Below are 27,405 nucleotides of genomic sequence, written 5' to 3'. Positions count from 1 at the left end.
GAGGTGTATTGGAGCATAGTTTGGACTATCTTTCAAAGGATACTACCTGCTTTGAGTTTAGAAGAGTGCTTCAGGGGGTGAATTTGCTTAGGTCTCTTGTATTCAAAATCATTTATCTCCTTGGGGAGAAAGTCTCAGAGGAATGTTTCCTAATTCAGCATTCTTCTTTGTGACTTATTGGATGATTTTCCAGGATGATCTTGGGAAACTGACTGCTCCTGCAGATGCAGGTGGACCTGAGCTATGCTGGGTATAGACCCTCTAAATGGCCATGGAGTAAAGCCATAGTCTTCAGTTTTTTTCTATTTGTAACTCAAAATATTTAGAAATGGTCTTATAACTCTAGGTAAATGGCTGAGCATCAGTAATTGTTTTTTAATCTATGTTCTTAGAAATTTCTTTTTATCATGGCATGATAAACATAAAGCTCAAAAACGTTTGGATATTTATATAGGACAAGTTATCCAAACACAATGGTGTAGATTTACTCTGCAAGGCAGTTTACACAATTATTTAAGCACCTGATTCAAATTAGTTTGTTAAGAGGGAAAGTTATCAACCTAGGCTACCATTAAGATAGGTTATGTTACTGTTAACCTAGTTACTAGTAGCTAGGTCTCACCTTTGTTAAAATAGGATGAGTTAGTGGTAAAATAACACATCTTAATGGTAGCCTATTTTGATAACTACGCCCCTAAATTTTCATTTTGTATAGGACATTTAGGTGAGAATTGGGATGTCCTGATAAGACATTCACAATTCCCTGAGTATCTTACAAAATGCTCTGCTGAATACAGAGCCTTTTGTGAAATCCATATAAAGAAGTCAGTAAACAGCCATTTTAGAAAGAAGCATGGGACTTTATACATGTAAGTGCCATCAAATACATATGTAGCAGTAATCTTCCAAAGAATATGCATATGAATGTGCCTGCACTTACATGTGTAAATGCTGTATTTCACAAGGCTACATTTACAAGAGGAATAACTCAGGTGTTTTTTTTTATTTTCTGAAGTAATGTTATACACCTCAGAGGTAAGCACAATTATACCATGGATTTAAATAGCAGTAATTCAAAATCAGCACATAACTATGTAGCACATTTCCAGATTGTTCCATTATTAGTCCAGTTTCAGCCTGGGAGAAGGAGAGAGCGATCTCTTTGCTGAAGCTCTGTGAACAGATATGTGTCCTGATGTCCCCAGGTACTTTCTAAGAAGTATGCAAGTGTTTAGTTAGTGTTATAGTTGATCCGTATTTCAGTTACCTGTTATTGTTTGCCAATTGTGCTATTTTTTCCACTGTTCAATGTTTTTTTAAGAGAATAAACATAATTTTTGTTCACCCTATTTGTGTGGACTTATAAAGAATCCTGGTGGTTTGTGTGTTGGGTCTGTGAGTGCTTTCTGGGAACTGTGGGATCACTGGGAGTGTGTCTCTAGTAACCTAGAAACTCACTGGGGATAATTGGAGAGCGGGAGACTCTCCCAGAGGCAGTTGTGACCCAGTCAGTGGGAGGAGGGTGCAAGTGTAGCACAAGCAGCAGATGCAGGTGGACCTGAGCTATGCTGGGTATAGACCCTCTAAATGGCCGCAGAGTAACCCCGGGCAGATGGCTAGGCGTTTTGTGACAGGTGTAAAATAAAATCAGTAAAAAAAAAAAGGAAAAATATAAAAGCAGAACTCCATAGTATGATAGGAAAGGGACAATCATTCAGGAGGTACATAAAATAGGCATTCATCCATTCAGAAACTGTGGACTCACCACTGGGCACTGCCATGTTCTCCCTTTCTAAGACTGAGGATTAGAAAGCAACAAAGGCAGTTTCAAACAAATAAATTTTCAATGCAATACAGAAAGCAGTATAGGAATATTCTAACTGGGGGTGTTTGGGGAGAAAATTCCATAAGGATTCAGCCATAAAGCAGAGCTTCAGGTAGAAGTCCACTTAGCTTGAGAGGGGGGAGGGATTATCAGTCTGTTTTGTAGTGATCGGAGCATACGTGAAGGCGTGTAAGTATGAATTGTGCTATAATACAGATCATTCTTGGGTGTTCAACAACTTTTTTTTCCAGTGCTCTAAAATGGCAGAGGAAATCTAGGATACCATCACTTGTTTAATCAACCCACTTGGAGCAGGGTCCAATGGACATGGTGTGGGGGGAGGAGAATTCTGTATAGGTCATCCAAAGTTAGGAGCTCAGCTTTGCTTTGCGCAAACTAATTGGCTAAATTAGTGATAATCAATCATTGTTGTTAAGCACTTAATTGGCAGTCAGGAGTTATGCTCGGGTCTGCCAGTGCGCCCTATTCTATAACACGTGCACCTAATTGTCATAGCATGCAACTCTAAAGGGGGCGTGGCCATGAGAGGAGCATGGGCGGGTCATGGGCATTCCCAAGAATTAGATATGGATTTATAGAATACTTCCATTTCTGTGCCTGACAGTAGTTAGGCCAGCCTTCGGCAAGCATAAATGGTCATACTAAAGTTAGGCACAAAAATGACTTACACTAGTATTTTGTAAAGAACTGCCTTTAGAGTTTGCACTTTAGTGCACATCACCCTGGCATCAAACTTTGAGTGCCCTATACAGAATGCCCCCCATAATGTGATGAATACAGCTGCAAATTCTAGGAAGCCTATCTGAACAAATAAGCTCAGAAGAGTTGTAGATTCCTTGAGAAGTAGTTTTATGCACAGAAGTGCCTGCACCCTCAGTCAGCTCTTAATATATATTTGAAATCTTATCAAGAAAAAATAAAGCTATTTGATCATCATTTTGTTTTGAGGGACTCTGACTTGACTGCTTAAACCAGTAGTATTCACTGACAGTTCTCAGGGTCCTCAATTTCAGGCTATCTGTATTGAATACATGTAAGAGAGATCTGTATGTATACTATCTTTCTTTTACAAAATTCAACTGTCCCTCTGTTATTCAAGGCTGTTAACAAAAGCACACTGGCTTCCGTTGTTTTACCGTGTACGATTTAAAGTCCTTCTGCTTGCCAATAAAACTCTCCACACCAATAATTCCCCTTACCTGGCATCTCTCATTATCCCTTACATCCCCTCCCATGCCCTCCAATCCTTGAATACTATTTAGTAGTACCAGCTCCCAAAAAAGTACATTAAGAATTGACCCACCCCTCTATATTATTTTTCTTTGCACCATATCTGTGGAATAATTTAGCTTCTGACTTTAGGTTTGAACAATCTTACAAATCCTTTTTCTTTCAGGCTGCTTTTGTTTTTGCCGCTTCCTACATTACTTGTCCTTGGGTGTAGTTTTTCCCCACTCTTGCCCCATCTGTGCTCCCCTCTCTTTCTTTCTCTCTCTCTTTTTTGTTTTGTTTTTAAGTATGCTTGGTTTTATTCATTTCTATTTTATAATTGGAGTTCTTTTCTACACTTATATTGTTTTATATTGTACACTGGCTTGACCTTCCATAAGTAAAGGCAGTATATCAACACTCTAATAAACATAAACAGGTACATCTATTATATACATATTAATTAGAGATAGCCTGAAAACCTGAAAAATTTGCAGCCCTCCAAGACTATGTGAATATTACTGGCTTTACTGATTGGTTTTGTGCTATAGAAAGCAAATTAAAATTGTAATTTTTTTTAGATTACCTAATAAGTCTGCTGTAGCTAATCAGAGGATTTTTGAAGGTTATTTTATCAGAACCATAGCCTCTGTCATTTTCTTGCTATTCTGCATAAAATCTATTTCATGTGGCCTCATTTTACATAGAATGTAGAAATTGGAATTGAGATGCCCAGATTGGGACAAGCTCAATTCTGATGGTATTATACAAAAGGGCTGAGCAGCCATTTTATAAATATGCACTTTGAAAAAATGAACAACATGAACCCAGCAGCTTCTACATTGAAGTGGCAATTTCACAATTTCCACGTGTAAGCAGCACAACTTTCATCCGTAGATGCCCCATTTTACAAATTTGCTTGGTTAAGTGCTATGAGTAAAGTAGTTAGGCCAGAGTTTTAACTTGGTTTCATTATGGTGGTGGAATTACCACATATACTCAAATATTTTTTGTCCCCAAAAAAAGCCCCAAAATTGAGATCTTGGCTGATATTTAATCAGCATAAAATTTCTCTCCTTCCCTCCTCCACCCGTGGTGACGGTACTTCTCTCGCGTTCTCTTTCCTCCCTCCCCCCCTCATGACTAGCATTTCCCTTCTTTACTAGTACATCCTTTCTGCTGGCTCTGCAGACACTGAAGTTATCGCACTGGCCTGGTGCAGCGCATTGAGAATGCACAGATGCTCAAGGCCCCGTACCGGCCTAGAGCAATAACTATGGTGTCAGCTGGTGAGAAAGTGGTACCGGTAAAAAGTGAAATGCTGGTCACTGCGAGAGAGGGGTAGGAGAGGGAAGAGAGTGAGATGTGCCAGTGACCACATGGGCAGTGGTAGGAGAGGGTGAGAAATGATGGTCATTGTAGAGGGAGGGATGAGAAAATTACTGGTCACCACGAATTGAGGGGGGGGAGGAGAGGCATGCTGGACACCACAGGGAAGGGAGGTAAGAGGAGGCATTCCAGATTTCATGGAGGAGAATACTGGAATATAAACCCTCAGTGTATATTCAAGTTAATATTTTTCTCCCCCTTTTTAGGGGTAAATATTATCTTGTTTTATATTTGGATGGGTTTATATTCAAGTATATACAGTAAGCTATATGAGTTTAAGGAGAATGATGCCCTTAATCCCTTGTGTAAAACCATGACTGAAACAAGTACTAATGTATGTTGGGATGGTTATGGTTTGTGGTTTATTTAAAACTAGTATAAAAGGCCCGTTTCGGTAGGCAATGAAACGGGCGCTAGCAAGGTAATCCCCCCCCTGCAGCGTCCTTCCTGTCTCCCCTGCCCCTCCTGCAGTCATCCATCTGGTCTCAGGACCCCCTCCCCTCCCCTCCCCACCAACCCTCCTCTGCCCCTGCAGTCACGCATGTGCAGTGGCCCTCCTCTCTCTCCTGCTCCCCCTGCAGCCACCCATGTCCAGCAACCCTCCTCTCCCCCTGCAGCTACCCATGTCCAGCGACCCTCCTCTCCCCTGACCCCCTGCAGGCACCCATGTCCAACGAACCTCCTCTCCTTTCCCCTTGCCCCCCCTGTAGCCACCCATGTCCAGCGACCCACCTCTCTCCCCTGCCCCCCCTGCAGCCACCCATGTCCAGTGACCCTCCTCTCCCCCTCCCCCCTTGCAGCGTTCCTTCTGTCTCCCCTGCAGCCACCCATCTGGTCTCAGGACCCCCTCCCCACCTCCCTCTTCCCCTCCCCCCCCCCCCCCCCCGCAGCCATCCATGTCCAGCGACCCTCCTCTCCTCCTGCAGCCACCCATGTCCAGCGACCCTCCCCCCTTGGGGCATCACCCAAACCCCTACCCCCCCCCCCCCCTGGGCACATCAACCCCCTCGCCACCCGCAGCCGCCAATACTAACGCTGTCTGGCCGCTGCTGCGTCTCCTGTTGAGCAGCAGTGGCCGGTACAAAAAGAAAAAAGCCAAAAAAAGATTTTAAACCTGAAACACGGCTCCATAGACAGCCATCTGGCATTGGCTGTCATCTCTGCAGCCGCTCCTCCTCTCCCCTCTGACGTTGCTGCGCTCCTCCAGGGTCTTCCTGCAGGGGAAGTGACGTGGAGGGGAGAGGAGGAGCGGCTGCAGAGATGACAGCCAATGCCAGATGGCTGTCTACAGAACCGTTTTTCAGGTTTAAAATCTTTTTTTGGCTTTTTTCTTTTTGTACCGGCCGCTGCTGCTCCACAGGAGAAGCAGCAGCGGCCGGACAGCGTTAGAATTGGCGGCTGCGGGTGGCGAGGGAGTTGATGTGCCCGAGAGGGGGGGTAGGGGCTTTGGTGATGCGCCGGGGGAGGGTCTTGGGTGATGCATCGAGGGGGGGGTTAGGGGCTTGGGTGCTGCACCAGGGCGGAGGGGCTTGGGTGTTGCGCAGAGGGGGGGCACTGAGAGCAGTTTCCCAGGCAGGGGAGCTGATTGGCTTGCGGTTTTGCAGGGCAGGGGCTTGGGTGTTGCGCCGAGGGGGGGGGCACTGACAGCTGTTTCCCAGGCAGGGGGAGGAGTAGGGAAATACGCGGAGCGTGTTTCCCTACTCCTCCCCTTGCCTTGGAATCAGCTGTCAGTGCATTCTAAACTGCCTAGCAGACCACCTCCGAGGGAGCCACGGTACCAGGCACATTAGAACGTTGGAGGTGAAAATTATTATATAGGATTTGCTATACCGCCATGACTAACTGGCAGCTCTCGGAGGTTTACAATAATTCAAAATAGTAGAAAAAAAGAAAGGAACTACAAAATTTGAAAGGACAGGAAGGGAGAATACACACTCAGAGTGACAAAATAAGAGGAGAAGGGAGACTAGTGTAAGGAAGGGGAGAAGGGGAAATAGAGTTTAAATAAAAGGGAAGATTGCATAAATCAATTTCTTCAGCTCAGATTCAGGTATAAGCCTTTGCAAAACGCCAGGTCTTTAACTTTGACTTGAAATTCATAAAAGAAGTTTCTGCACAGATGTCTAGTGGGAGGGAATTACAGTGGGAAGGGGCAGAAAAGAAAAAAGTACGATGACGAGTGGATTCTAACTGGGCTAATTTAGGATCAGGCAAGACTAAATGGTGATCATTTAGTGAATGAAGAAGACAGGCTGGTGAGTAGGGAATAGTGAGAGAAGAGAGGTAATGGGGTAGATCGAGCATATGGGACTTGAAAATTAGAACAAACAATTTAAAAAGTATACATTGCTGAATTGGTGAACATTGCTGTTTTTATAGCAACAGAGAAATGTGGTCCTATCGGTGGGTGTGGCATAGTAGCTGGATGGCCATGCTTTGTAGGGACTACAGTTTCTTGATAGAAGTACGAGTACAACCTATGAGTCTTGGAGACAACTTTAGCCCAGTATTTTCCAAGTGCCAGTTGTGTAAGCTGCTAATCAGTGGTTATCAGTCAGAATTTCTTACGAGATCCTTTCTCTATTTTTAACTTTTCTCATGATAGACATTTGTACTTCCTAGATTTCTGTTCTGTGTTCCTATCAGTAGCTAGTTTGCATTAAAAAAACAGGAACAATAAACCGGGCTTATGGAGAAGTGAAAGTAAGATAAAGAATATAGAGTTAACATTTCAAACTTTGCCTTGCTTGCTGATCTATAATAATGCTTTCCACTCAGTTACTGTTTTTACTGATCACTCTTGGAAGAGATGATACTTTCCCATCTCAGCATGGAAAGCTCTGTCTACTAAATAAAGTCCTGCTTTCAAATTCTTGCTGTCTTGTTCTGAAATATGGTGGATAAAACTCACTCTGTAACAGATTCAAAATGTGCCACCATGCAGTCACAAAGGGATAGATATTCAGTGGGCAGCAGCGAGTGTTTTTTATCCACTACCCAAGCAACAAAGGACTCAAATACAAATCCACCTATGCGTCCAGCTTCTCCTACTTAAGTGCACAACTGTGGAACGCACTGCCAAAAGCAGTAAAAACTACGTTCGACCACCTTAATTTCCGGAAAGTACTAAAGACAGAACTGTTCAGAAGAGCATACCCTACTGACCCAACATAAAATACCAGACACTTGCGACACAATGTAACCACGGACCGTAATGGACATTACCTGACTCTTCCTCCCCTCTCCCTCTCTAAGTTCTCCCAATTGTACATACCTCACATGTACCTCATTCTACCACAATTCACTTTGTATTCATTCAAACCATGTATTTGTTCAGACCGAAATCGGCTAACACCGATAACGGTAATATGTAAGCCACATTGAGCCTGCAAAAAGGTGGGAAAATGTGGGATACAAATGCAACAAATAATAATAATTATTATTATTTCCGAGTATTTAATCCCATGCCATGTCTGGGCACCAACATTAAATATCCGGGTTTTTCATCCGGCTATCTCTCTTTTGATTGTGTGAGGTATTTAGCTCTTAACCACCTAAGCGTCTATGTATAAAGATAGGACTGACTTTTATGTGATGTGATATACTTGCTAAACTTATGCTGTTAAGTGTTGATTATTGGCACTTAATCACATAAGGCCAACTCCTCTCCTGGACTGCCCACAAAATGGCTGGCTTTGAGTTTAGCGGTTTGTGATGATAAATAATATTAGCTGATAGCCCTGAACAAGCAATTTAACCATCCAGGAGACGTTTCTGGCAAGTTGAATTCTGTTGCAGTCTTACATACTGCCTAATTTCCAAAAACAGATTCACAGTGGTTTACATTTGAAGAGAACTCTACAATAGAGAGAGATAACATTACAGAAATAACTTCATAATAAACAAGCAGTAACTAACATATTCCAATTATTGATCCAAAAGGTAAGTCTTTAAACCTTCCTTAAAAGAAAAATAAGAGGGTATATGTCTTTAAACTGATGGTAACATATTCCATAATCTTGTCCCAAAAAAAGGAAAGGAATTCTCAATAATAGTTTTAAAATGAATATTTTTTAAAGAAGGAAAACCTAATTTCAAAGTTCTCACAAAGCCCAATTTTCTACTGGCAGGTGGAACAACAAGGAATTCTCCTAACCCATCTGAATTTGAATATCGACCCCAAGATGCTTATAGCACAGTCCTCCTATTTTGTCCTATTATGTTGAAAAGGAACTTCAAGGAAAATAGCAGAGAATGCCACTCAGAATTGATATGCTTAATCTACTTGGAGCAGTGAATGATCCACCTACTGCTCTGTTTCCTATGTCATTGAATATTTAAAATACCAATAGCATGCTTCAGACTTTAAAGATCAGTGTTGGTGCAACGCTGATCAAGTCAAAGCCAGGTGACACTGGAGAGGGAAACCTCTTTATGTCTTCAGTGAGATGATGATATTTTCTGAAGTCCCAGGAGTTGACTTTTAGTTCTGAAAGACTATGAACTCATGGATCCACTTAAATTTGGATATCACACCCAGTATATATTGAGAGTGACTCTGAGCAGTCATAGGAGTCCCACAGATACTTTCATAGCAGAAATATTTCTCTGATTGCTCTTTAGATCCTTATCCTCCACATGCAAAGAATAAGTCTTTACCTGAATACCACTCTCTTTTGAATTTTGTTCAGCTAGTGGCCAACCAAGTCTATTCCAATTTAGTTGTAGTTTGATGGAAATTCCAGAGCACCTCTTTTCAGCTTTCTCAATTACCTGGATGTCCCATGTTAGTGTCTGTGCCCATCTACACATTCTGGCAGGATGTATATAAGCAAATGTTGTATATTCCACATTCTATTCTCTTGGTCGTCAAGAAGGCAGACTCAACCAGCTTTAATTACTGTAAACATTTGTGGTGATAAAATCAGCCCTTAAAAAAGGCTAAGAAACTGGAGTTGCCTACCTTGCTTCCCCCCTAGAATGGGTCTCAGATTTTAGGCTGCTTTGGGAGAAGACACTTTCAGAATGCTATATTCCAGTCCAGCATAGCAGTCTGCCCTACGTTCAGGATTCAAAACTTAAATATATTCAGGGAGAAAGTACAGGATGTCACAAAACTTCTCCTTCAAGAATCTCAAAATGACTTCTATTAACCAGTGTCTCAAGATTAGAAATGCAAAAGGTGTCTTGTTCTGTTTGAGATATCATCAAGGACATCTACAATTATTTTATATGAATGCAGAATCTCGTGGTATGTGTTTCTGACATGCAAAAAAAGGCTTATAAATGTTCCATTTACAGTAGGGAATTTCTTTGGGGATCAGTTCAGATGGATCATGAATGTTCCATATGGCCACCATCAGACCATGTCCTCCTGTGGTTAGACAAGTAGTGTGGTCTGATCACTTTTGGATTAGCTTTACATTGAGTAAAGATTTGTTATTAGAGGGTAAGGAACACATGAGGCTTATTCTTTTTATACACGTGCTTTTGAGAGTGATGAGTTAAAGGGGATTTGGAGGTTTAAAATGCAGGAATTGAATGTTGATTCTGTTTCAAATACGTTTACAGTTTGGTATGAGAGTTTGGAGGATGATCTGGAAGAGGTTGCTCCTGTGCATACAGTTACTGTTTATCCTGGGAAACAATATTGTCCTTGATTTACTTATTCTATGGTCTTAATACGTAAGCAGTTGCTTAAGTCAGAAAGAATTTGGAGAAGTACAATGGATCCAGGTGATTATGATTCCTTTCAGATTAGGTTGTTGAGTACACATCGCTATCCAGCTTATTTTCGAAAGAGAAAGACGCCCATATTTCGACCCAAATCGGGAGATCGGCGTCTTTCTCCCATGTGCGACCAAATCGGTATAATCGAAAGCCGATTTTGGTCGTCTTCAACTGCATTCCGTCGCAGGATCGAACAAAGTAGACGGGGGCGTGTTGGAGGCGTGGCGAAGGTGGGACTGGGGCGTGGTTATCGGCCGAAGAGAGATGGGCGTCTTTAGCTGATAATTGAAACAAGAAGGGTGTTTTGGACGAGAATTTGGTCCACTTTATTTGGACCCTTTTTTTCAGGTCCAAGTCCCAAAAAACTGCCCCAACTGACCAGATGACCACCGGAGGGAATCGGAGATCACCTCCCCTGACTCAGTGGTCACTAACCCCCTCCCACCAAACAAAAACCCACTTTAAAAACTTTTTTCCAGCCTCTATGCCAGCCTCAAATGCCGTACCCACCTCCATGACAGCAGAATGTGTTCTATCCTGTGACAGCCTTTCCCTGGTTCTGATGTAGCTCTCGGGTGAGTGTGACACCTTTTCTGTTATGCGCACTGCAGAGTCACATCAGCAATGCATTGTGGTGGGTGTAGGGTATTGGGCTCCATGATTCCACTAGCTTGTGTTAAATGCTCACGATGTTGGTAGTTGATAGGCTCTACTCCCATGGTGCTTTCCCCCTGCTTACTGGGTCAGAGTGTACCCTGTTTTGTTTCCGGTAGTCCATGAGGTAGTGGCCATTTTTGTAACACAGTTTTAGATCCCTTTCATGTGTTAGCCACGTTACAGCACTTAGTTCTTCCCTTGAATGTTGCTGAAAGAGGGCATTGCACAGCATTCTGCCAGCTCTGACCTACTGCTAATCTCAGTACCAGGAAGACTCTTTGCCAGTGGGGCACAACCTCTGATCTGCAGTTAACTGTGAGTAAACATGCTTATTCAAATAAAGGACTTTTTCAAAGAGATTAGTCTTCAGGTGTCAACTGGTGTGCCAAGGTTAAACAGCAGCAACAAGTCCTAGAGGCCTGCGTGTATGCAGGTCCCTGGAGCACTTTTAGTGGGTACCGCAGTGCACTTCAGGCAGGTGGACCCAGGCCCATCCCCCCTACCTGTAACACTTGTGCTGGTAAATGGGAGGCCTCCAAAACCCACTGTACCCACATTTAGGTGCCCCCTTCACCCCTAAGAGCTATGGTAGTGTTGTACATTTGTGGGTAGTGGGTTTTGGGGGAGGGGGTTCGGAGCTCAGCACCTGTGGTAAGGGAGCTATGCATGTGGGAGCTTTTTTTGAAGTCCACCGCACTTACCTCTAGGGTGTCCAATTGGTGTCCTGGCATGTCAGGGGGGCGAGTGTACTACGAATCCTGGCCCCTCCCATGACCAAATGGCTTGGATTAGGACGTTTCTGAGCTGGGCGTTTTTTATTTTCCATTATCGCTAAAAAAAACAAACGCCTAGCTCACAAACGACTAAATCCGTGGCATTTTGGTCAGTACAAACCGTATTTTCGAAACGAAAGATGGCCGCCCATTTTTTTTTTTTGAAAATACGGTCTGTCCCACCCCTTCACGTACCCGTTCTCGGACATAGACGCCTATGGAGATAGGCGTTCGCATTCGATTATGCCCCTCCACGTGACATTGAAAGAAATAAGTATCTTTCTAATAAAATACATGCTTCTTTGAATAGACCAAAAGAATTATTTGACACGGTACGGTATCTGTTGAGGGAAGGTTTTTTTCAGGCTGAGTTTACAGAATTTTTGATGGATAAGAATGCCCTTCTAGAAGGAAAATTGGGCACAGATGTTGGAGTTGGTGCACCCCTTCAGAATCTAGGGGGAAGAAAGGTAACTTTTTGTGAAGTTTCTTTGCAGGAGGTGTCACATATTTTGCAAACAATGAAGCCAATCAAATCAATTGTGGACCCTTGTGCATCAAGGATTGTTAAGCAAATGTCTTGCTGTACCTTCCCTGATGGCAATTGTTAATAAGTAATTTGAGGAAGGAATTTTTCCAAGTTTGTTAGTCCACAACAGTGAAGAATTCTGGGTTAGATGTTTCATTTGTCAGTAGTTATTGTCCAATCTCAGTTCTTCGTATGGTTGGTAAAATAATTGAGAAGCAGCTTTCAGATTGATGATTTTGTGTAGAAGGTGGGTGGATTGAGTTCTTGTCAACATGGTTTTTGAAAAAAATCATAGTATGGAAACTTTGCTTCTGTCGACTGTAGATGAGTTAAGGTGGGGGCTAGATGGGAAAGTATCATCTCTTTTCCCTAGAAGTTTCATCAGCTTTTGATACTGTTAATATTGATCTGTTGTTACAGAAATTGAAGAGTATTGGCTTAGATGGGGTGGCGTATGAGTGGTGCTGTTCTTATTTGAAGGGTAGAACGATGCAAGTTAAGATGGGACAGCAAAAATCACTTTCTGATAAGCTATCTATGGGTATCCCGCAGGGATCAACTTGATCAGCCCTTTTTTAAACCAGGGGCGTAGCCAGACAGCAGATTTTGGGTGGGCCTAGGCAAGAAGTGGGTGGGCACCAATTGTTCTCTCCCCCACCCCACATCAAAAAAAGAACTCAACTGGTGGGAAAATGCTTCTCTCCAGTCTGCACCTTGGTAGTCTGCAGCAGGCATGTGCTGAAAACTGAGCATGTGAAGGTGCCAGTATTGTGGAGAGCAGCATTTTCATTACCATGTGCTACTGTTGGATGGGCCTGAGCCCTAAGTGGGTGAGCCCCGGCCCACCCAGGCCCACCTGTGGCTACGCCACTGTTTTAAACAATATCTATATAGCATCGATAGAGGAAGTGTTTGATGAGCTTAAAGTGAGTTACAAATTGTATGCTTCTGATGTACAATTTTTTTCCCTGTATCAGTGAGTGATGTTGTCTCTGTAGAAGTCAATTGTTCTATGAGGTGTATTGAGTCTTGGATGAAAACTAATAGACTCTTGCTTAACTTGATTGGGAGAAAGATATGGTTACTGCAAGATTTGACATTCAGTTTAGAAAAAATGGTGTGTCTCTGTTAAAACCTCGATGAGGAATTTGGGTATGTTCTTAGATTGTAATCTTTCCTTTCAGAATCAAGTGACAAAGGTCATTCAGACTTGTTTTTATTACTTGCGCTTGACACAAAGTTGAAACCAGTGCTTGTAGCATATGATTTTAAGATTCTTATACAGAGCTTATTGTTGTCTAGACTTGAATTTTGTATTAGTCTCTACTTGGGTATTTCACAGATTAAAATTGATGCATTACAAATGATACAGAATGCAGTTGCCTGTATTATTGGGCATTTGGGGACGTTTCATCATGTGTCACCAATGTTGCAAGTATTGTATAGGTTGCCTGTAAGATATCAAGTACAATACAAAGTGTTGGTCTTCATGTTTCAAGGGCTAAATTGAGTTTTTCCAACATTCCAGATGTTAACTAGGTCCCTGAGAACATGTGATGATAAGAAAGCAAAAGTACACGATTTGAGATGCATCCATTATGTAGAAACAGTAAAATGTGCTTTCTCTGTTGCAGGTCCATTATTATGGAATTCACTCCCATGTTTGTTGAGATTTTATACTTCTTTGAGGCAGTTCAAGAAAGATTTAAAGACATCTATTTCTTCAGGCTTTTAATGTCTGATGATTTTGAGGTCTCAACAGTGCAGGTGCAGTTGTATTAGGATTCATTTGTTCTGTATTTTATGTTTGTTTTTTATTATGAATGTTCTGCTGTAAACTGCTTAGTATTTAGGTGGGGTATACATTTTTAAATAAATAAAATTGGTTTGCAAAGGTTGGCTATCGCCATGAATTTTGTTTTCTCTCTATTGAGTTTCAGTTTGAAGGTTGTAGCCCATGTTTCCATCAGGTCAAGTGTGTGTGTGTGGTTTCTTTTTTTTTTTTACATTCATGCTTTTGACTAAAGGGACCTGCAACAGAGAATGCACATTTTACTGTTTCGACTCAGTCAGTCGATCAACGACTTAGTTCTTGTACAGTCTAGTACATACCATTTGATTGGACAATTCAGATGGTTGTTAGGGCAGGCGGGGGTGCTCTTTGCACCAAAACAGATATTGAATCCACTTTACAGTTCTTACCTATCTATTCTGATTCTTTTCATCTTCTGGGGTTCTCATTTAGGAAACAGCCAAAAATAATCCAACATGGCCAGGATACACTAGAAAGGCCAAGCAACAACCAAGGGCCAGTGTGGCAGAAAGATGAATTTATTGACTAGGATCAAACTGATGCCACAACATTTCACAAGTGTTGTTGGGACCTGAACTGATAAACAGGAAGTCATCCAAATGATGAGTAACTGAGGATAATTTGGTTCTATGACCCAATGCAAAACAAGACACTGAGCAACTGATAGGCAAACTTTTGTCAAAATAAAACTGGCCCTAAACCAGAACCAAGGAGGAAAAAAAGAGGCAACAGTACATAGACAACAAAAATATATTCAACTTAGCCAGGAGATACCAGGAAGGCCAAGCAACAAACAATCAAGGACCATAATGGCAGAAAGATGAATTTATTAAGAAGGATCAAAGCAGATGTAGACTCATTTCAGCGATTTCTTGCATCAGGAATATGACATCTGATGCAATGAGGGAAGTTATATTTCAACATAAATCTTCAGTGTAAAAAAAAAAAACAAGAGATGAATATTGCTATGATTTTTGTGCACAAAACATTGGATGTCAGTCCCATCTCCTCCAATGTAATTTCCTGTGGGCTAGATGCTGGCTGAGGGAATACCCAGGGGCTGGCAGGATGCTGCCTCTTTTCACGTTGCTGCTAGTAGGTTTTGCAGGACTGTAAGTGGGAGGGGGGAGAGAGGAGGAGATGCTAGAGAGTAGGGGGGGGGGGGGGGGAGAAGCCAGAGATACCAAACCCCCTGGGAGGTGAGAGACAGAAACACTTAAGCATTTCACCAGTTGAGGCACTGGAAGTGACTTCAGTGGCTGGAGATTTTGTTTCCCTAACCCAGTGCCTGGTCCAGTGGTTAAGCCGGCCCTGGGCAGAGTCTCCAGTCCAGTACAACAGTGTTTGAAAAGACAGACAGAGCCTCAGCATCTCTTCCTATTTGAGTTGTGCTTTCCTGCACTGCAGTGTTAATTGATAGTGTACTGGGATCAGGAACAAATGGTCAAAACATAAAAACATAAAAATAATACTTGCCAGAGATGTTTTTAAAAAGTGGGGCAATTAACATGGTGGCAAGGGATTGGCCTGTGTTTATGTTTGTGTTTACTTTTATTTGATATACTGCTGTTACAGGTCAAAAGTCTGGTGCCTCTCCCTCTTTTCCCCTTCCCAGTTAGGGTCATGCTTGCTTGTGTGATTACTTTATGCATGCTGCGAGCCGGGGAGGAGAAGGGGAAGTGACCTTGGAGGAATTAAAGGGACACCTGATGTTCTGTTGCTATTTTGGATTGAGCCAAGCTGCTAAATGCCACCTTTGCAACCACTTTGAATTACTGTGTTTGTAGCTTTGTTATTCTCATTGATATACTAGATCAGGCAAGTTAACATAGGGGTTGAGATCATAGTTAGATAAGGTATTTGGAGGTTGTTGTGCCCTCCCAGCATGTGAAGCCCTTTTAATTCTGTCAGATGTATTCCTGTAATATATATCAACTCAAACATCAAAGGAAGAATTATATCAAACCTATGGTCCATATGCAAAACCAAAAATCATGGAAACGAGAGAGCACCGCCATACCATATCAAAAATAAGTAGGGAGAAAAGAGAGACTGCAGCAGAGTCACAGATTGAAACCTACCACACGTCAAAAATTAACCATCATAGGGCTCTCAGAAAAAAAATCTACCACTAGCATGCACAAAACTATCTACATATCAGCATGCAAAAGTGCAAAAATTGACCTATAATGGTACTCTCAACATTCCATAGTATAAGAGCAATATTATAGCTGTGCCAGCTACAAAAACAAAACACCATTTACTTTGTTCAAAAGGGATGCATATCCATTCAGCAGTCCATATAAATTTTCTCAGTAGGTAGTCAATACAATATAAACTTGACAGGGATTCCCAGGTTCACCAATAGCTGCTTCGAGGTGGGGAAATGCTCTCATGCGACTCAAAACCTCAAAGATGATATGTCTGTCATTAAGTCATGTCATAGTAACATAGTAGCTGATGGTAGATAAAGATCTGCATGGTCCATTCAGTCTGCCCAATAAGATAAACTTATAGCGTGTGTTGCAATATAATATATACTGTATAATCTTGATCTGTCTTTGCCGTTTTCTGGGCCAGACCATAGAAGTCTGCCCAACACTGGACATACCAACTACTGGAGTTGCTGTCAAAAACCCACTCCAGCACATCCAGATGTGACTGGTTATGATCGTGGCATAGACTGTAGAAGTCTGCCTGATTCTGGCCTTACTGGAGATACTGTCGAAGTACTGCTAAGTTTTGTTTTACTTCCATTCTCTTTCCATACAGTAATCCTTTGTGTTTATCCCACACATTTTTTAATTCTGCTACCATTTTTGTCTCTACCACCTTCCATAGGAGGGCATTCCAAGTATCCACCATCCTCTGTGAAAAAGTACTTCCTGACATTACTCCTAAGTCGACCTACGTACAACCTAAATTCATGTTCTCTAGTTCTACCACTTCCCTTTCTCTGGAAAAGATTTGCTTGAATATTAATACCTTTCAAATATTTAAACATCTGTATCATATCACCCCTAACCTTCCTTTACTCTAGAGTATACATATTCAGTTCCTTGAGACTCTTCTCATAAGTCTTTTGGTCTAAACCCCATATGATTTTTATTGCTTTTCTTGAAACCACTTCAAGCCTTTTAGCGAGATACAACCTCCAAAACTGAACACGGTACTTGGGGCCTCACCAATGACTTGTAGAATGGCATTAACATCTTTTTTTCTTTTGCTGGTTATACCTCTCTATGTAATCTAACATCCTTATGGCTACAGCCACCGCCTTGTCACATTGTTTCTCTGCCTTAAGATCCTCAGACACTGTCACCCCAAGGACCCTTTCCTGAATTGTGTGTATCCATCACTCACCTCCAGTCTAGGGGTGCATCACTTTATACTTCTTCACATTAAATTTCAACTGCCAGTCTTTAAACCAGTCTTTTAATTTTTATAAATCTCTTCTCATGTTTTCTACTCCCTCCGGGGTATCCATTCTGTTTGTAATCATTGTGTCATCTGCAAAATGGCAAACTTTTCCTCTTAACCCTTTAACAATGTCTCTCACAAATATATTAGATAGAATTGGCCCCAGCACTGATCACTGAGGAACTCCACTATTCGCCTTCCTTTCCTCCATTTACCACCATCTCTGTCAGCTGTCAATAAACCAATTTCCAATCCAGTAACCACTTTGGGAGAGACTTGCTGAAATGAACATGTATACCCTGAAGGAAAGGAGAAGCAGGGGTGCTATGATACAGACATTAAAATATTTGAAAGGTATTAATCTGCAAACGAACCTTTTCCAGAGATGGGATGGCGGTAGAACTAGAGGACATGAAATGAGATTGAAGGGGGGCATCTCAAGAAAAATGTCGGGAAGTATTTTTTTCACGGAGAGAGTGGTAGATACTTGGAATGTCCTCCCGTGGGAGGTGGTGGAGATAAAAATGGTAACGGAATTCAAACATGCGTGGGATAAACTTAAAGGAATCTTATTCAGAAGGAATGGATCCTCAGAAGCTTAGCGGAGATTGGATGGCAGAGCCAGTGGTTGGAGGCAGGGCTAGTGCTGGGCAGACTTCTGCGGTCTGTGCCCTGAAAATGGCAGATACAAATCAAGGTAAGGTATACATAAAAAGTAGCACATATGATTTTATCTTGTTGGGCAGACTGGATGGACCGTCCAGGTCTTTTTCTGCCGTCATCTACTATGTTACTATCCAGCTTATTTTCGAAGGAGAAGGGCGCCCATCTTCCAACACAAATCGGGAGATGGGCGTCCTTCTCCTAAGGGCACCCACATCGGCATAATCGAAAGCCACCCCAACTCCCTAGTTTAAACGCCTGGAAATATACTGTCTGAATTTTTTTGTTTTGTTACATTTGTACCCCGCGCTTTCCCACTCATGGCAGGCTCAATGCGGCTTACATGGGGCAATGGAGGGTTAAGTGACTTGCCCAGAGTCACAAGGAGCTGCCTGTGCCTGAAGTGGGAATCGAACTCTGTTCCTCAGTTCCCCAGGACCAAAGTCCACCACCCTAACCACTAGGCCACTCCTCCACTCTCTCCAAGGATCCTTTTTCCTGCCACAGAAAGATGTAGCCCTTCATTACCGTAGAGCCTTTTATTTTTCCACATATTGCCCTACCTTCTTATGTGTCTAAAACTTTCTTGTTGACACCATAATTTGAGTGACTTATTGAACTTCTCTGTATTACACAGTCTTTCCTAACTCTTTCCATAGGTAGGTAGTACTTCGGAAAAAGCTACAGTCTGAACCAGACTTTACCCCCTCTTCCAGCTTCTGGAAAGCTCTCTGCACTTCAGTTGTGTTATTATTGGCTAGATGATTTGTTCCCAGGTGGATTATAATTTTTACTCTCTTCTCCGATCATTTTCGGTGTTTGTTTGTTGTTCATGTTAGCTGAGAATCCTGATCATTTTCAGTATTTGGTGGTTGTTCATGCTAGCTGAGAATCCTGGAAGGCATTTTACTTGGTTGAGAGTCATGGATATTGTTCCCCAGTTAATACCTCTGACAATGGAATCACCCAATGTTCATTATTTCGCATTATATATTGTGGTAAAGATGAGCACCCAAGCCTTGAGGACTAGAAAACATTGATGATGGTCAGGCTAAGCATGGTGAATTCACCGTTCACCAGAAAGAATAATACAACCAGCTAGCAAGCATATAGGTTACTTAGCTGGTTGGCACAACAGGTGTCATCTCACTGGGCCAGTGGATCAGCCAAAGCGCAGAATGAGAACCTAGCTAGTAAGCAAGATGGGCTTACATGTGTATCTACTTCAGCATGTTTCCTCTTATGTTCTTATGATATGTCTGAAGACATATTGTCATTCATTAATAAGTATTCATAACTCTTATGGCTTTGTTTCATTTTGTCACTCTTATTTTATGTCATTAGCTACTTATTCACCAATGTTATGTGTAATCCTGAGTCAACTGTACTTAAAAATAAATGAAGGTTTATAGAATTGACAAACATACATTTGTGAGATATATAAAGTGTGTGTAAAACCACATAATATTAAAATCAAATTAACTTGTGCAGGTCTTTTTCTGCCATCATCTACTATGTTACTATGTATATGTAAATTGACTGCATGTGTACAGTAGCCTCTAATGTGTGAAACATACTGATACATGCAAGTTCTTGGCTATTGAACAAAAGTGGAAAATGATTTAGAATTTTATTTAGAATTAACTAGGATGACAGTATCTGCTGCATGCATATCTAATTAATATCCAGTCAGCAGCAACTGTTATTTACAGATGGGCAGATGAGTTCTTTAACATGGTTCTGATCTAGTTCCTTTATAGTATTGCAAAGTGTAGCTGACCATAAAATAGTGGATAAAGGTGTTGAATTTGAAATGTCATCATTCTCTGATGATTAAGTTTATCTTGATGTACCACATATACATTGACTTTTCTGGAAAATGATATTGTAGAGTCAGAATGTGTTTTATTCAGTTATAGTATTATACCCAGTGTAGCAGGAAATGGTTTTGCATGACAGTACACATGTAAATGTCATTGCATATGTCATTTGCAGTGCAAGATATACAATGATCACACTAGAAAAAAACTGTCTCAATACTAAATAAAGCTTGCTTTATAAAAATTGATATTAATTTTGTATCGACTGTAGGAGGTAATTTTTTAAAAATATTTTCTGTACCTAAACTGTGGAAAAGGCTATTGTAAAATGGTGTGGCCAAATAAAATGTGCATAGTTACACACACCACCAAGATAGTGCATCATTACCATATGTGTGTGTGCCTCTCATAGGTGTCCATGGAGCCATTGTTTGGGTAGAGTAGGTACAGAAATTATGATGTATACAAGTATTTTATAAAATGCATGGGTGCCCACATAAAATACATATGCACATTTTCACCTGATTTGGAGCAGATGTGCATTTTACAAGAAAATGTGGACACTACTGGGGTCATTTAGGTGCACATTGGCACCTAAATTGCCTTTATAAAGTAGGCATAAAATAGGCACCTTTTAGGACTTTTCATATAGGTAACCTGTCATAAAATTACTCCCATGAAGGCTAGACATACTAAAGCATTATTAAAACTTTGTGTCTATAAAAAAAAATGCTTGAAAGGCAATTCTGTAAGCTGGCACCTAAATATAGGTGCCAGTAGTGTGCATATGTTATAGAATAGTAGCATTTACGCATGTAATTGGCACATATAATTGAAAGTTATGTTAGTTGTGCTAGGCGATATGCTGTAACCGTCACACTTAAGGTGCTGAAAGCACAACTGAAAGATGAATATACATGCAGGTGGAGTCATGAGCATGTCACTAACCATTATCACAACTTATAGAATACTATTGGTTGCACACATTGCATAGTGCACTTAGGCATGCCAACTTACACCAACTTACACCAACCATTGACATAAATGAGTACCACACAAAAGTGACTTTGCACTGGTATTTTGTAATGGCTTAGGCGCACCTAGAAGCTGTTATTGTGGCTCCTACATTTTGGCACCAATTTATAGAATTGCCTCCATAGTAAATATAGACCAGCATTTTAGAAAGGGCGTCCAGGTCAGAACAGCTCCAGCTCCACTGGTGTTTCAGAAAAGGAGCTGCTGATATAGATCCATTTCTAAGATACGTGCAGAACTGACTGTCCATAATGCAGCTTATTTCCAGCAAGAGGTACCATTTTAGAATGGTTAATGTTCAGAACCCGAATGTTCAAAGTCTGACAATAGAGATGTTTAAAGTTTGGTAACTGAACATCTGTGTGGAGATTTCACAATATAGACATTTATGTGCCGAACAGTATGAGCAACTGAAAAGAGCACACTCCCTCTTGATCCACCAAACCTGATGATAGGTGGCAATCACATTGTCTTCACCCCCCAACACTGATCAATCGATCCAACCTCCCCCCTCCTAAGAGCATAGCCCCTAATTGAATATAGCTCCCCTGATGGGGATGAGGTTTGCTTCCATAGGGGCATTTGTTGTTCCCAGGTTGTACCCAGGCTGTGTTATATGCCTGTTCAGATAGAATAGATGGACCCAGTCTATCTGCTCTGGCATGTAACACCGTGCTCCTGTGGTATGTGTCTGCCCTGTGCAGGAAATGCAGTGTAGATGTTGGGGGCCCTCCTGCATTTCATGTGCACAATTTGTACTTTCTGCACCTCACCTTTTGCAGAAGAGATGCAGTAGGTTCAACACCACACCTTAGTGAAAGGAAGCGGGTATAAATCTCAACATCTATATTTATGCACATAGATGTTAATTCCTCTTCTAAAATGAGGAATTAAAGTTTATTTTCTGGGCCCATCCTAGTTCTGCCCAGACCATGCCACCTTGCCATATGGATGTTATTCAGTTTTAGACATTCATATCCAGGCTTTGTAAACTTGGGATATGGACATTTATGGATGTTTAAAAAACAAATAGTGTTCCTTAAATAAGCACCTTAAAGGGCAATTCTGTAACAGGGCATCTGGTAGGAACCTATTTAATAAAGAAATATAAGTGTCTATGTTCATTTGTAGAATTGGGTTTGAACACGCCTAAAAATTAGGCATGAACACTTAACGCCAGCCATAGAAATGGTATAAATGCTTGCAGCTAAATATTCTTGATAAGAGCATAACTTATAGTATTCTGTAATTTATGGGTGTAAGTTAGAGCTATGCCCATGTGTACATCCCCCTTTAAAATATGCCCTTTCTAATTTAAGCGGGTATTTGCAGAATAGCGCTTCGATGAAATTTTGGCATTTATGTAAGAATGTGCGCATATATATACATACAGTGGTGGAAATAAGTATTTGATCCCTTGCTGATTTTGTAAGTTTGCCCACTGACAAAGACATGAGCAGCCCATAATTGAAGGGTAGGTTATTGGTAACAGTGAGAGATAGCACATCACAAATTAAATCCGGAAAATCACATTGTGGAAAGTATATGAATTTATTTGCATTCTGCAGAGGGAAATAAGTATTTAATCCCTCTGGCAAACAAGACCTAATACTTGGTGGCAAAACCCTTGTTGGCAAGCACAGCGGTCAGACGTCTTCTGTAGTTGATGATGAGGTTTGCACACATGTCAGGAGGAATTTTGGTCCACTCCTCTTTGCAGATCATCTCTAAATCATTAAGAGTTCTGGGCTGTCGCTTGGCAACTCGCAGCTTCAGCTCCCTCCATAAGTTTTCAATGGGATTAAGGTCTGGTGACTGGCTAGGCCACTCCATGACCCTAATGTGCTTCTTCCTGAGCCACTCCTTTGTTGCCTTGGCTGTATGTTTTGGGTCATTGTCGTGCTGGAAGACCCAACCACGACCCATTTTTAAGGCCCTGGCGGAGGGAAGGAGGTTGTCACTCAGAATTGTACGGTACATGGCCCCATCCATTCTCCCATTGATGCGGTGAAGTAGTCCTGTGCCCTTAGCAGAGAAACACCCCCAAAACATAACATTTCCACCTCCATGCTTGACAGTGGGGACGGTGTTCTTTGGGTCATAGGCAGCATTTCTCTTCCTCCAAACACGGCGAGTTGAGTTCATGCCAAAGAGCTCAATTTTTGTCTCATCTGACCACAGCACCTTCTCCCAATCACTCTCGGCATCATCCAGGTGTTCATGGCAAACTTCAGACGGGCCGTCACATGTGCCTTCCGGAGCAGGGGGACCTTGCGGGCACTGCAGGATTGCAATCCGTTATGTCGTAATGTGTTACCAATGGTTTTCGTGGTAACAGTGGTCCCAGCTGCCTTGAGATCATTGACAAGTTCCCCCCTTGTAGTTGTAGGCTGATTTCTAACCTTCCTCATGATCAAGGATACCCCACGAGGTGAGATTTTGCGTGGAGCCCCAGATCTTTGTCGATTGACAGTCATTTTGTACTTCTTCCATTTTCTTACTATGGCACCAACAGTTGTCTCCTTCTCGCCCAGCGTCTTACTGATGGTTTTGTAGCCCATTCCAGCCTTGTGCAGGTGTATGATCTTGTCCCTGACATCCTTAGACAGCTCCTTGCTCTTGGCCATTTTGTAGAGGTTAGAGTCTGACTGATTCACTGAGTCTGTGGACAGGTGTCTTTCATACAGGTGACCATTGCCGACAGCTGTCTGTCATGCAGGTAACGAGTTGATTTGGAGCATCTACCTGGTCTGTAGGGGCCAGATCTCTTACTGGTTGGTGGGGGATCAAATACTTATTTCCCTCTGCAGAATGCAAATAAATTCATATACTTTCCACAATGTGATTTTCCGGATTTAATTTGTGATGTGCTATCTCTCACTGTTACCAATAACCTACCCTTCAATAATGGGCTGCTCATGTCTTTGTCAGTGGGCAAACTTACAAAATCAGCAAGGGATCAAATACTTATTTCCACCACTGTAAATGTAATTATTATGAGTATTTATATGCGTAATGGGTGCATAAATGTTAACCAATATATTATAAAATTGCCCCCTTACCCCCAGATTCTATATAGCACGCCTAGCATTCCACGCCGAAATCCAAGCAGATTCTATAACAGCGTGTGTAACTTAATTGGCTTAACAAGCCAATCAGCATTGTTAACAGCACTTAACAAACAATAATGAGCATGATTGACAGTAATTAGAAGTTACGTGTACAAATCGCTAGCGTATTCTGTAATGCAGAGCTCCAAAATTTTAATGTACACAGGCAAAATGGGCGTGGTTATGGATGAGGAAATGGACATTTTGTGGGCGTTCTAAAATTTACACGCATAGTTATAGAATATGGCTCAGTGCGCTTAAATCTACGCACCCGGATTTCCGCCATGTTTTCATTGGTGTAAATGGATGCGTGTGGTTTTAGGTACTGGGATATCGACTAAGCGTATTCTATATACCGTGCCTAAATCTAGGCGCTGCTTATAGAATATACTTAGGCAGAAATGTTTTCTGTACGGATTTTATAGGTGCCATATATAGAATCTCCCCCTTAGTCCATAAAAACATAGCTCAAAACAAAACTACCATCAAAGAAAACATCTTTAAGGTTTAATAAGGACAAGTGAACTAAATTGCAGTGGGAAGAGTTCATCATTACATTGTAATATAACCCAAAGGCAAGTGAAATACTGATTCAGTGCTCTAAAATAACAGCAACAAATTTACCTACAGACAGAAGATGCATGGAAGTAATAAACGAATTATACAAGTCTTACACATGCAATCTGATTATTCTGACCAAAGTGTTAATTGGATCCTAACTGCCAGATCTGATATCTGTAGTCTTGTAGTGGGAAACCTTTCAAAGTGATGAACTGTAATTCACTGAGCTGCTTGAAGCACTTGTAATTTACTGCATGTCATGCTATGAAGAGTCTGACCTAATGGACTTTACATTACTTGTAATGCTAGAAACCTTTCAGTGAATCTAGTTGGTAAAAAGTAATAGCAAAAGTATAGTGGAAAAGGATGAGACAAACTATATCTTATACATAGCTTTATGACCATAACAAAATGATGTTTATTAAACAAAAAGTGTATGGCTGTGGAAAAGTCAAGTATTAAATCCTCGATATATCTAAATGGTATCTTGAAATTCAGTGGAAGCAATTAATGTGAAGGAATGACAGCTTTGTTATTCTCCTTGTATTTTATCTGAATGCTCTGAAGAACGTTGAGCTTCACACATTCAGGGATAAATGTATTGCAGAAGTTTTATAAAGGTTATGTAAAACATGTGTATGTCAAGTTATTTTTGTTCTCTTTATAATAAATCAAAAGTTTTTTTTACTAGAAGTCAGCTTGAAGAAATGTATTTTTTATCATTTAAAATATATTTTTGCAACAAACATTTTTCATATGAAGCTCCAAATAAATGACATTTTATAGGCAAAAATAACCATTAAGGGGGATAGTTAAGGTGTGGTAAAAGTTGAGTTTTTACTGCACATTAATTTACTTGTGGAAGTCACCAACTACCGACTACCAAGATATATGAAGAACAAATTTGCAATAAACCCAAGAAGCTGCTTTCTTCATGCCTTCCCAAAGCATTGGGCTGCTAAGCTACTATGGCCCAATGTTCCAGGAGGTACCTTAAAAGGAGTCTTAGCAGACCCCTGGCTACCCCCTTATGCCGAGGCTCCTCTCTCCCCAATGAACCCCACCCCTCCCCCCCCAGGTTTGCCTTCATGGTTCCAAGTGTCTAGTGGGTTCAGAGCAGGAGTAATCCTGTATCACTCCTGCCACTTGCCAGAGCTGGGTTCAATATGGCAGCTGTAGCCCCTGGCAGTAGTTTCACAATACTGCCCTAGCAGTAATAGCATGAAACTAGCACTAGGGATTTCCGGTATTTTGAATATAGTGAACTCACTACACATCAAGGAACCCTTAAGGTAAGCCTGAGGGAGGCAATGCGGAATAGGGTGAGTTCTCAGGAAGAGGTTCTACTCAGGCAGGGGGTGGGATTATTCGAGGTTGGAAGCGCTTCAGAGAGAGATAGTTTGAGGGGAAGCTTTTTGGGAGAGGGGGATTTTTCAGGGGGAGGAGGAAATGAAGAGAGCCTTGTTAGAAAGGGGAACAGGGGTCTGCTGAGGCTCCATTAGGGGGCCTCCAAGAGCATTGAGCTCAAGGGATGAAAAAATGCCACCAACTGTTTGCTGGTGGTGTTTTTTCAGGAATAATCCCCCAGATTCTATATAGCGTGACTTAAGTTGTGCACACAAATCGGTCATATTCTGGATTTGCATATGCAACTTAGTTAGCAAGCTAGTTAGCGCCAATAATTGCCACTTCAAGCAATTTTTGACCTAATTTGCATTCATTAATATTTACACTCACAACTGTCAAAGCGTATTCTGTAATGTGATGTACATAAATTCTAAGTTGCATAGTTGAAAAGGGGGCAAGGGATCGGCAGGTATTGGGCATTTCTAAAATCGTTGGGGCCCTTTTACTAAGCCATGTAAGCGTCTGCGTGCACCCAACATGTACCAAAATGGAGTTACTGGCCGGCTACCACATGGCTGTTTCGGTACTTTCATTTTTGGTGCTTGTCTAATACGCGCATCCGAAAAAATGTTTTTATTTTTGGACGCGCATATTGGATATGCACTAAGTGGCAATTGACACTCATAGGTCATTACGGCCCAGTTACCGTGTGAGACTTTACCGCTAGGCTGGCGGTAAGGTCTCAGACCCAACATGGACATGCAGCAATTTTCATTTTGCCACATGTCCATTTTCGGCAAAACATTTTTTTAAATCATTTTTTACAGGTGCGCTGAAAATGATTCTGCGCGCACCCAAAATACATGTCTATACTACCACAGGCCATTTTTAAGTACACCTTTGTAAAAGGGCCCCTATGTGCATTCTTACAGAACACACCTGTTCTGTGCCTAATTTAGGCATCAGCATTTAAGTTTTACTTGGCATAACTGCCTGCAACTAAATTTAGTCAAGTGGATGGGCACTCAACATATTCTATAAACCATGCAAAAATTTAGGCGTACTTTATAGAATATGCCTAGGCATATTTTATTTTGGTACCAATTTTTTAGGCATGATACATAGAATCTAGTCCATTATGGCTTGTGGTGTTCAAATTCACATAGCAATGAGCTGTTTTTCATGTATTTGTATGCTTTGTATCTCAGTATGCAACCCATGGTAACTTGAACTGAACTGTGCTACAGTAATATAATGCATATTAGTGCCCTTTAACATACGCTAAGGGGCAAATAACGCACATTATTGCTGTAACACACCGTGATACCACTCTTACATGGGTAAATTAGTCTATCTGAAAATCGCCTTCCTCCCTCCAGCTAAAACTATGCACCATTTATCTAGGTTAAAGAGATATTTCCAGACATGTTTAGCTTATGGGAAGAAAACAGTCATATGCATGGGATTTTTAGAAAATATATGGGTTATTTTTCCAAGTTCTGC

The 27,405-nt window shown here is 41.4% G+C and overlaps 1 protein-coding gene across 4 annotated transcripts in view; it reads left to right on the top strand.

The window, feature by feature from the left end:
• Positions 1–27,405, top strand: part of FOXP2 (forkhead box P2) — a 997,693-nt gene that overhangs the window by 754,932 nt on the left and 215,356 nt on the right. The window lies entirely within an intron of this gene.

The sequence above is a fragment of the Microcaecilia unicolor genome, chromosome 10 (genome assembly GCF_901765095.1).
Source record: "Microcaecilia unicolor chromosome 10, aMicUni1.1, whole genome shotgun sequence".
Lineage (NCBI taxonomy): Eukaryota > Metazoa > Chordata > Amphibia > Gymnophiona > Siphonopidae > Microcaecilia > Microcaecilia unicolor.
Note: the sequence above shows the minus strand (reverse complement) of the source record. Positions and strands in the feature narration are given on the sequence as shown.